Genomic DNA, 12,450 nt, shown 5'->3' on the forward strand with positions numbered 1-12,450 from the left:
AAGGTAAGTAACCGAGATTCACTCAGGTACATACTAAATTCTTTTCCTAGAAATACGAAATGGGCATCACTAGTAGATGCCTTTTATATTTCTAAAGATTTAGAAAAAATTACTTTAGAAAATTATTCTCGACATTTGAAGTGCATGAATCAAGATGTATAGGTACGAAGGAGCCCAAGCACAATGTCACCTTCAAAGCATCGAGAGAAGAACCTGAGTCAGAGTCCTCTCTTGATGACGAGGAAATGGTTATAATGGTAAGACGTTTAAAAAAACTTTGTAAATCTAAAAATACTAACCATCCGCAGGGTAGAAAGAAAAGGGCGATCCGCTGCTACCACTGCAATGAAGAAGGGCACGTCAAGGACAACTACCCTAAGCTGAGGAATAAGGACAAGGACAAAGGTAAGAAGCCTGTTCAAAAATGCAAGGCCTTAAAAGCAACGTGGGATGATACGTCGTCCAAATCGGAAGTCGAAGCCTTCTCCGGACTTGCACTAATGGCAAGTCATCAAGACGACAACTGTGAGTCAAGCTCGTCCGAAATGAGCATCGAGAGCATCGATGAAGGGGGAGCTACATCAGAAGATAGCAACAGTTCAGGGGGAGACACGAACAACGAGATCGACAAGGTAAGTTAGGTACGATCTCTACCTCCCGATAAACTATTTAAGTTTATTAAATTGTTAACTAAGGATTGTTGTAAGTTAAAAAAAGAAATCAAAATTTTAAAAGTAATACTAGCTAAATCTTGCCCTTTGGAAGAGTTAGATAAATTAAAATCAGAAAATGATAATTTAAAAATAAAAGTAAATAACTTGAAAAATTGTGCATGCTCATCTAATATAAATGTTAGAAAATTTAATAATCTAAATTGGTATTTTAGATACCATAAGGGACAAATTAGGAATATTTAAAGAAGATATATATCCCTAAGAAATTTTTAGTTAATCCAGTAGGTTGGAACCTATATTGGGTTCCAAAGTCCTGTTTAACTTGAACTATTAATTAGATTTAGAGCTTTCAGCGAGAAAATTAGACATTAAATTTCTTTATGAGGCTTTGTCTACGAAAGTGGTTGTTGCTCCAATAAGCAAGAAGGCCTAGCGCTTCGGCATTGCCTGGAAGCTAAAATATTGAAAGAAAATGTTTAATTAACTTTCTGATAAAGCATTAAGATTGAAATTTAAATAATGCCTTAAAAAGTTTTTCAAACATTTTTTAATCTTTCAAACTTTTTTTACTTAGAATTTTTTTTTTTTGCGTAAAATTTTCACTTAGAAAAATTCTCAAAAATTGCCTAAGTTAAAATTTCTTCTAAAATTGTTGTTTAAATTTTACCTAAAGTTTTTACTTAGAAAATTCTCAAAGATTTAAGTTAAAAAAAAATTTCAAAAATATTTATTTTTCAAATTATCTAACTTAGAATTTTGTTTAACTTAGATTTTTTTTTTAAGAAACTTAGAACCTTTGTTGAAAATTATTGCAAATTTTTAGGTAAAATCATTGAAATTATTTTCTAAATTTTCTAAGTTTTAATCCTTAGATTTTCTCTTGGATCCCCATTTTTTATGTGATCAAAGGGGGAGAAGGAAAAATATAAGTCTAGGGGGAGGTAGATTTTTTTTCTATCTTTTTGCACTTTATTACAATAGTAGTTATTTCTTTCTATGTCTATTAACCCTAGCTTAATTTGGGTTGCTCACATCAAAAGGGGGAGATTGTTGGAACCCCAAGGTTGTTTTGATGTGATCAACAAGTTAAGTTAGGTCCTGTCACGTTTTTAACCTTCTGTCTAAGTGTGCAGGAGCTTAGGAGCACAGGGAGTCGAGCAAAAGACGTAGTTAGCGAGAAGGATGGCATGGGAGGGAGCCGACCGGCTCGGTGCGTTTGAGGTATGAGGCACTGTGGAAGAGTACGTGCGTGGATGAGAAGGAGACGCGCGGCGTTTCCGAGGGACGAGAAGCCGGAGAGGAAGGTTGCTCGAGAAGGTCAAAATTTGGTTCGGGTGAGCCTTATTTCGGTTGGCTGAAATCACCTAAGCAAGTGGAGCCGGAGCGAAAGACCCGGACCGAGGCGAGCAGCACCGGAGCAGAGGGCCCGGACCAAAAGTCAACTTGGTTGACTTTAGTGGTCTAGGCGCCCGGACCCATTCTGGGCGCCCTGACCATCCGGGCGCCCGGAGCCATTCCGAGCATCCGGAGTTGAATTTTGACCAGGATCGCATCAAACGCGATCCGTTGCGAAGGAGATAAAAGTTTATCCCCTCCCAAGCACCTGGACCCCTTCCAGGCGCCCCGACCAAGGCAATAAATACAGCCTTGGTCCAGAAGCTTCAAATCATCTCAGAAATTGTGTATTCTAACACTTGTGCCCTTCCAGTTGTAGTTTAGCTTCTATTTCTTTGTGCCTCATTGCTGTAAGAGGCTTCTCCGCCTGAAGGAGTGCTAGTGCGACACTTTTCTTGGATTAACAACCTCCCCGGCTATAACCAAGTAAAATCTTTGTGCCTCCTACTTTCTATTTTATTGCTTTTATATTTTTATGCAAGTGTTAGTTTAAGAAGTCCGAGAAGGGTTGGTCTTTATTTTCGCAGGGCTATTCAACCCCCCTTCTAGTCGGCCGACATGATCCAATACCATTTAGCTAGTTTTGGAATTTATGTCAATCTTAGAATTTATGATAAATATATTTTTATATATATTTTTCTCAAATAGACATTGGTAAAATAAATCTCTCCATAAAATTTAAAAAGTTTTGGAAGTCTATGGAATTTTTGGTGCATTTCTAAAGTTAGGTCAGAAATGCTATTTTTGACTGAGATAGTATACCAGTCGAATGATACAATTACTAGTCGACTGATAATACTATTCATGAGTATAGAATATCTTTATAAGCTCATTTTGAAGAGGGCAGTAGACTAGGGTTAATGGCAGTCGACTGATATAGTCTGAAAATATGTTTTAGCAATAGGAAATGACTAAAAGGATGGGGAACATGTATGTAATCCTATGAGGTATTAATACATGATGTTTATAGTCATTAGAGGTTAAAAAGTCTAATAATTGGGATATTATTGGATTTTGATGTATAGCAAAGGGAGAGAAGTGTTGAGTTTATGTGGGAAACCTACACACCCTTGCAAGAAAACCTAGCTCAAGGGGGAGCTTAGGTGAAGGGGGAGCCTAGGGTTAGGTTCCATGACTTATGCATGAGTAGATATGCATGTTTATTTGCATTATTATTGCATTTATGTTTCCCTAACTTAAACGGGTTGTCAAACATAAAAAAGGGAGAGATTATTGGAGCAATCTGGGTACTGTAGGTTTTGATGTTTGAGCAAAGGTTTAAGTTAGGTTTATTATTGTATTTGATATGCATTGTGAGTATGTAGGATACAGGTACAACAAGGAGAGTCCAAGTGTGATCTTGATAAAGAAGGAAAGTCCAAGGGTGAGTCTTGGTAGTATAAGTCCAAGCATGTAGTCTTGGCAACGTAAGTCCAAGTGTGAATTAGCAATAGATGAAGTACCGGAGGCGCGATCTCTTGGCAAAGAGAGACCCGAGAATAATGACAAGGCCGATAGAATCTCCAGAAGGCAAGGCGTGAAAGATGGAGAGGCATCCGAGAGACACAAGGCTAATGGAGGAGGCTAAAAGGCTAGGTCTAGGTTGTGCGGGTAAGGATGAGTGCATGATAGATTGTACTCATGGTAAAATCCTAGGTTTAGGGTTTTATTATAGCAGTTACTGTAGCAATTACTATAGTAGTTACTATAACAGTCGATTGATAGTGAACAAAATGTCTTTGTTAACTCAACCCATGTGGATCAGTCGACTAGTGTTTTCATCAGTCGACTAATATTGAGCCATTGGCCTATAATGGTCGAATTTCACTTAAGACTAGTTGACTGGTATTTTTAGCAGTCGACTGATGGCGGGAAACATAGCTAAGTGTTTCCTCCCGAGCTTTATTTAAGATAGCTGGGGTGCTGGGCTAAGGTTGACGTACTAGAGGTGGTTAACCCCTATTAGAGTCTCTCAATCCCTCGTGTGATTGGTGTGCTTGTATTCAAGTGTTTGTGGCAAGATTTCTCCATCGATAAGGAGCTTAAGCTAGCCGAAAATTTTACGGGGAATCATCCACTGATGGATTGGGATCGTCCACCTTACGGACAGTCGTGAAATAGGAGTAAGTGATCTCTGAACTACGTTACATAAACATGGTAGAGGTTTGATTATCTTGGTTATTGCCTCTAGGTTTAGCTTTCTATTTGTTAATTTTGTTTTGTATTTTCGCTGTGCACTAACAAGCATAAGAAGCAACAATTTGGGTGACGAGCTATTCACCCCCCTCTAGTGGCATCAAGGTCCTAACACAAGGGACCTGCAATTGGTATTAAAGCCCAACCACTTCAGAAGGACTAACTGTTGACCGAAGCACAAAAAATGATGGCCGGAACAAGAATCCACTAGCCGAAGTTCAAGAGAGACTTCGCCCACTAGAAAAAGAAAATGGAGGTATATTTCAAAACTGATTTTTGATATCTTTCTAATTTTAAAAAATGGTTTTGTAGTACCTATCGACAGTAACAACAAGTTAAAGAAAGAAGAAAACTGGACAAAGAAGGAACAAGTCGAATTTGTGGCCAACGAAAAAGTAGAATATCATCTGCTAAGTGTGCAACCACCACAAGAGGTCAATAGAATCAGAGTCTATAAGTCTACAAAAGACCTCTGGGAAAAATTCCTAGAGCTCCACGAAGGATCCTCCGAAGCCAAGCACCTAAGAAGAGATCTACATCGGAATCAACTGACAAATCTTCAATTGAAGGAAGATGAAACGGTCCCTTAACTACATGCCAAACTAAAGGAGCTAATCATTGAACTCACAATTCCCGGAGAAAAGGTAACCAACCTATAAGTACCCCGTGGTAGTTTTGATATGGTCAACCAAGTTAAGTTATGTCTTATGTGTGTTTGATCCTTGTGTCTAAGTGTGTAGAAGATTAGGAGCATAGGAAGTTAAGTGAAAGACGCAGCTAGCGAGAAGGACGACACAGGAGAGAGTCGACGGGTTCGGTGCGTCCAAGGGACGAGGTGCTATGGAAGAGTACGCTGGTAGATGAGAAGGAAGTGCATGACATTTCCGAGGGATGAGAAGTTAAAGCGGGAGCTTGCTCAAGGAAAAGGTAGGAAGATGGGTCTAGGTGAGCCCAATTCTAAATGGATGAAATCACCCAAGCGATCTGAGCAGCGAAAAAGCAAACAGAATGTTGTGGAGCTGCTAGAGGCACCCTCAACAGCGCTGAAGGTGCCCTCAACAATGCTGACGGCGCCCTCAACAGCGCTAAAGGTGTCCTCGCACCTTTTTGGTGGAAGGCGCCTTCAATCCCTTGAAGGCGCCTTCGGCCATTATGGAAGGAGCCTTCAACCCTTTGAAGGCATCTTAAACTGAGCAAACAGTAACCATTAACGAAGATAGAGTTTTATCTTCTCACGGATAATGCTTGCCACGCTAGAGGTGCATTCCAGTCTATTAAAGGCGCCTTCAACCCTCAGATAAGGTTTTCTAGGAGCTATAAAAAAATCGCTAGAGCTAGGAAATATACAACAACTTTTGTATTAACTTTCCACTTTCCTAGTCATTTCTGAGTTATCAATGTGTGTAAAAGACTTCTCTGCCTTCAACGAAGGAGTTTCTTAGTGAGCTTTTCAACGCCTTGGATTAGTATCCACCTAGGTTATATCTAAGTAAAACTCTGGCCTTTTACCTTATCCTTTAAGTTGTTTTCATTAATGTTTATTGTCTATATATTTGCTTAATTTAATTGTGCATCCTTACTAAGCAAAGCAAGAGATTCATTTTAACTTTGATAGGAGGCAATTCACCCCCCTCTTGTCGGCTCCATTGCATCAACAATTGGTATTAGAGCCCAATCACTTCAGAAGGACTAACCGCCGACTGAAGTACAAAGATGATGGCCGGAGCTAGCATCCACCTACCAGTATTTGAAGGGGAGTTCGTGTTTTGGAAGCGACAAATGGAGGTATTCTTTAAGATTGATTTTAATATTTTATTAATAATGAAATATAGTTTTGAAGAACCAAAGAACAAGAATGGAGAAGAACTCGAAGAACACCTCTGGACCAAAAGGTAGCGCGATGAGTTTATGGCAAATTGTAAGGTTGAATTTCACTTTATGAGCGTACTACTGGTTGAGGAACTTAACAAAATTGGCAACTACAAGAGTGCAAAAGAACTTTGAGAAAAGGTCTTAAAACTCTATAAAGAACCAAAAGAAGTCAAATCAAACTCCTCGTGGACAACGAGTCATCATCCAAAGAACCTGTGACTGAGAAAATTATCAGAATAACATTTATAGCCGAATACCTACCTAAAAATAAAGAAAGCTCATCCAATATAAGAATCGATAAAGGAGGAGAGTCTTTGGAAGAAAGCAACGACGAAGGGGGAGTATCCGACAATGAAATCGTAACGATAAGTAAGGTACGTTCCCGACCTCCTAAGGAATTATTTGAATTCATTAAAATACTTTCTAAAAATATGATGGATTTAGAAAAAGAGAATGTAAAGTTAAAATTGACTTTAACAAATGCATATGGTCTGGAAGACTTTGATAAATTGAAATTTGAGAATAATAAATTAAAAGATAAAATAAAATTGCTAGAAAAAGACAATTCATGCTCAAATTCTTTACATGCTGCAGAAAGAAATTACAAATATCATTGAAAGTTTAACTGGTACTTTAGATACCATAAGGGCCAAATTATAAAAGTGGAAAGATAATTAATTCCTAAAAAATATTTAGTTAACCCAGTAGAACATAATTTATTTTGGGTTTCAAAATATTTTTTAAATTAATTTTGGATAAAGTAAGTTTTGAGTAGTTTTTTTCTGATTATATATTCTTTACTCAAAATCTTCTCTATGCTTTAATTTATTGAATTTAGTTATTTTTATAAAATTATTATTTCGTCAATCTTCTGGTGTTAATTTTTTGCTAGAAGTTTTTTTCTTTTCTCATTGATTTATTTTCTACAAAAATATTAACAAAAATCATATTTTGAAAGTTAAAAATACCTTTTAGACTTATTTTTAAAATCTTTTATTTTTTTGTGATAAATCATGATCATGAGAAAAATTGTTGTTTGAAGTATTAGAAATTATTTTGCGAAAAACAAATTTTGAATTTCATGAACCCCACGAAAATTTCACAATTTTTATTTCATATTTTTCCCAATTTTGTTGATGTAATCGAAGGGGGAGAAATAAGTTGTAACGACCCGGCCCTTTGGCCTCTTGGGCGACCCTTGCAGTGGCCCACTGGCGGCCCCTTATGTCGTCAGCCCATTTGGCGACCTCTCATGTCGTCGACTGACGACCCTTAGCCGTGCCGTTACTCACTAGGACTTGATGAAACAACTGATTGACCTTGTACTCTACTATCGGGTAACAGCTCAGAGATCAAACGACGAAGGCTCTCACGAATTCAGTAATGATAGAGGGAACAAATAGCTCTCTCAAATACACCCAGCAATAAAACAAACAGACAAGGAAAATTCACTAAGCAAAGTAAGCCGAGCGATGAGTACACAAAATGAGATAGACTAAACGGCCAGTACACAGCCACAACTTCACTCTAGGTAATTAAAAATCTCATCCAGAATCGTGGTTAAAAGATCAGTATGATCACGAACGGGAATAGTGAACTCCTCAGGAAGCCGGCCCTTGGCCTTCAGATAGTCAACCGTGGCAGTGACGTTGTTCGCTCTCCGCAAGTGTACGGAAATGTCACAAGTAATATAAAAGATTATCGTATCCACAGGGACTGGAATAAGCACTAGAAATGTCTCAATGCGAATTAGCTAAGCAACTATCCAATCATTTCAAAAGCAAAGTAAAGGTAAACAAATCTAATCTTAAAGATCAACAAACAAGAATTTAGTGTTTTGGGTTATGATAAAGGGAGATTCTAGGAGTTTCGGTTTCTTTGTAGGATTTCTCGAATGTAAATGGTTCACCAATTCTTATCCCTCAATTGCTAAACATGTAGAAAGTTGCCGGTTCTCTCTTGCAATAGACAACCGGCTAAGGACTGAGAAATATATCTAAATAGGATTAATTAGACATGAACCTATGTTGTCCTTACACAGAAGTGCACCTATTACTATGCCTTCCTCGGATATCAACGTAGAAGCCCACGACTTATTAATCTATCAAGATACAAGAAACTAATCACAAAATTCATCCTACTCTCTTGAATATTCCTATTTCCTCTTCAAGATTGTCTCTCAAACGTCCTTACACGGGCTTGCACCTGTCACGTGGATCCCTCGGATGATCGAGTGAGAGTTTATCTTTACAAAGTCCATAAGAAATTCAAACAATTAATCAAGAATGAGAATTAAGCACGAATCACCATTAATCATTCAAGATCTAATCGATACAAGCAAGATAATGTCATTGAAACAAGAAAATGGCAAATCCATAAGAGATTACATCAATCCATCATACAAATACTCCCTTCATCCTAGAATACAAGATCTACTCCATGAATCGAGGAAGAAAACCCGAAGAAATAAAGAATACAAGCATTTCTTAAATCCCCAATCCAAGAAACCAAGAAAAGGGGGAAAGAGAAAACTTATCTACGAAGAAGCTTCGTCTTCGGATCCAATCCTCGCTCCGGAGCCGAAATCGTCAAGAGCTCCCCTTGAATCGCCCAGAAATCCTCCCAAGATTGGGAGGAAACCACCAAATCTTGCCTTCTCCCAAAGGGGGAGAGATCCCCTTTCAATTCATGAAGAAGGGTTTAAATAGAGGAGGGAATCGGGCGCCACACGGCCGTGTGAGATTCACACGGCCATGTCCAGTTCCCTCTCTGCCAACCGTGTGACTCACACGGCCAGAACCCTTCCGCTCTCTGGAAATGCTACACGTGTGGTGCACACTGCCACAGCCTTCTGGAAACCTCACACGGCCGTGTAGATCCACACGGCCATGTAAGGCTTCTGGTTGGCTTCAAATCTTGACACGGACGTGCGAGGTTCACACGGCCATGTCATCTTCCTCTTCTGTTGGTGCCAAACTCCACACGGCCCGAGCTCCATACCAGTGCAGGGCCGTGTGAGGTACACGGCCCGGTGCTTTCTCCCTTTGTTTCCTCCAATGCATGCCCAAAGATGTAGATTCTTCACCAAATCGACTCCTGTGTACAGAAAATGCACGAAAAGCATATCTCCGAACCAAAAGAGTAAATATGCTAAAAGGAAAGCTGGAAGTATAAAAATGCATAGATCAAGCATGCTCAAAGTATGTAAATGTGCGTAAAAACATGCATAAAAGAGTATATAATCTACGCACATCACACCCCCAGACTTAAACCTTTGCTTGTCCTCAAGCAAAATGCTGCTGTCTAAATTCATATGTTCTAAAACACATTCATAAAACCCAGTGCACTTTCCTAACTCTATCAAAAAGTTTCATTAACAAGTATGATCATGGAAACAAGTAAAATATGGTTCAAGCATAAGAATCTTGTGCGCAGTGTAAAAGTAACTCAACACCCTTCAAGTTTCAATCCATGTCCTAGTCAAGTCGTCATCAAATTTGAATTCCTAGTGTTCCCAGTGAAAGACAAGTAACCAGTGATAGGCACTTACTCACCATTCACTTGGTTCATATTTCTCAACTAACCCAAGGTCTCAAAGGTGTGCTCAATCTCAAGGGAAGCTAAGCACTCATTTCCCCAGTAACCTAACTCGGTCTCAAAGGGGTGACTTGCTAGATTCCACTCATGACAACTATTTTTTATATCCCTTATTATTCTTTTATTTATTTTTTTTTATAAGTGTTTGCATTGTGCAAAACTTATTCACAAATGTACTTTTAGCACACATATTGGGATATTTTGATTTTTCCAAATGAGCTTTAATGATTTGAGCCTCATCCAGTAACCAAAATGAAAGTTGAGAAATCACCATGGAAACCAAGTACTAAGCAAACAAGATGAATCATGACTATTTCAATGACATCAACTATTCAAGCGTCAAGCACAAGTGTAGTGAAGATAAAATCCTTAAGGTTGAACCAAAACTAAAACTCATCACCATAAGATTCTTAGCTTATTAATGCTTCCCAAGATAGAAAAAAGAACTACACAAAGTTTACTACTAGCATCATTCGAACATCATGGATCAAGACAATAATCGTGCTAACATTTCACTTGAATCCAAGAAAGCATATAAGTGAAGATTTGATGTTCTCAAAAATTTTTTTGCCATGATTATTTCAAAAACAAGCAAAATAAAGCAACAAGCAATGAAAATAAGAACCAACATGAAAAACTAACAAAAACTAAAAAAAACTGAAAACCAAACTAAACAATACATGACACCCCCCCAGACTTAAACTTTTCATCGTCCCGATGAAATCAGTATGGTGGAGGAGGTGGAAGATCAGGAAAATCAGGGAAGGAAGATGCAAAATCTTTAACAAACCATTTAACTTCGTTTCTGAAAAAATTATGATATTCAAACAATTTCTCAATATCATCCTGCACAAATCTCATACAACCTCTAAGATCTTCATGAAATTCCATTTTAGCCTTATAAGCATTCATCATTTTAGAAATCTTATCACACAATTCTCTTTCACTCTTGAAACAATCTTGTAGCTTTTTAAATAGTTCCTCCTCCATAAGCTCCTTATCTTCAAGAAATTCATTAGTTGAATCTAAATCACTATGAATATTCTTTAAAGCAGAATTAAGTTCTTGAAACATAAAACTATGAATCTCTTGGTTACCCTTAGAAACATTTTTTGGAGTAAAAGTTGACAAAGCTCTAGATTGTTGCCTAGCTAACTTTAAACACCAATTCTCTTTATTATGAATTGTAGTAAAATCATGATTGGGCAATTTTAAAGGGAAACCATTTTTAATGACTAAACTAAATCCATGCTCTTCATGCTTAATCATTTTCATTGCTAAACATGAATTGAAATCCAACGTACAAGAACTCTCCACCACCTCTAATTCACTCAAATCACATCCTAATACTAAGGCCAATTGAGTAAGTAATCCCCCCAAAATAATAGGTGTGGTAGAATTTGATTTCCCTAATTTTTCCAAATGTCTAAGAAAGAAATAACCAGAATTAATTGGAACATTTTCGACCATTGCCCACAAACAATACAAATCTACAAGTCTTACCGATCCCTCTTTGTCCTCCCTTCCAAATATAGTGTTTTTCATGACCAAATAAGCATATTTAAAAATAGGATTGATAATTTGGAAAACTCTGGAATTATGAGGATCAAATAATGGTTGTTCAGAAATTTGTTGCCAAAAATGTGAATTCTCAAATTGGGGCAAAATCACACACACATCATTCTTTGGCAACTCATAACAAGTATTAAAATCTCCCAACGTCCATTCATAATTTTCATTAAACAACCGAAATTTACACTTCCCCCCACCTTGAACATTATCAACTTCTATTGAGCTTAAAAATTCAAAAACAATTCTAGGATAAGTAGGATATCTCATGTTCACTAAACCACTCCATCCTATCCTTTCAAATAGCCAAACTAAATCATCCTTAAACCCCAAAGTTTCTAAAGTTTCAACATCAAGAAACCTAGTGCCTAAAAGAGGTCGTTTACATAAAGACGAATATCTATACCGTTGCTCATCACTAGAGAAAACAATACCAAAGTCATTAGAAATACCTTTAAAGCAAACATTCCTCTCCTTTCTTGCAACCACCTTCTCCTTCCCTTTTCTTGTGGCCGAAGTCTCCTCAATCACGTTTTCCATGGAAGAAAATCAAATCTCCTAAAGAAGAATGAGAAGGAAAAATTGGAAGAAGTAATTTAATCCTTTAGAAATTGGGAGATAGGGAAAAGGAGCAAGCGGCGGTACACGGCCGTGTGCCGCCCCCACCCCGTGCCCTAATTCCTTAAGAAGATGTGGATCAGGCCGTGTGATATCACACGGCCATGATCATTTCTCATCGCACGGCCGTGTCTGTGACATGGCCCCCTTCCCTTTCTTATCTGGATTCCAGACACGGGCCGTGTCTGAGACACGGCCCAAACCTCTTCTTTCACGGGTTTCTTCGCACGGCCGTGTCTGGGACACGGCCTATTCATCTTTCTCCTTGGGATTCTTTACACGGCCGTGTTTGGGTGGCACGGCCCCAGCACTTCCCTTCTCTGCAACCTTTGCCAGGCCGTGTATAGAACACGGCCGGGCTTTGTTTTGCATCTAATCCTGAAAACAAAAATCAAAAACAAGTAAAAACCAATAAAATGAATTTATACTAGCTAAAAGAATTCAATCTGGAGGGCGAGGTTCAGAAAAATACAACCTTTGTACCTCTTCTATTTTCGTGCCATGAATATATTTTTTCAGTCGTTGACCA

This window comes from Zingiber officinale, chromosome 10A (assembly GCF_018446385.1).
Source record: "Zingiber officinale cultivar Zhangliang chromosome 10A, Zo_v1.1, whole genome shotgun sequence".
In the NCBI taxonomy this organism is placed as follows: Eukaryota; Viridiplantae; Streptophyta; class Magnoliopsida; order Zingiberales; family Zingiberaceae; genus Zingiber; species Zingiber officinale.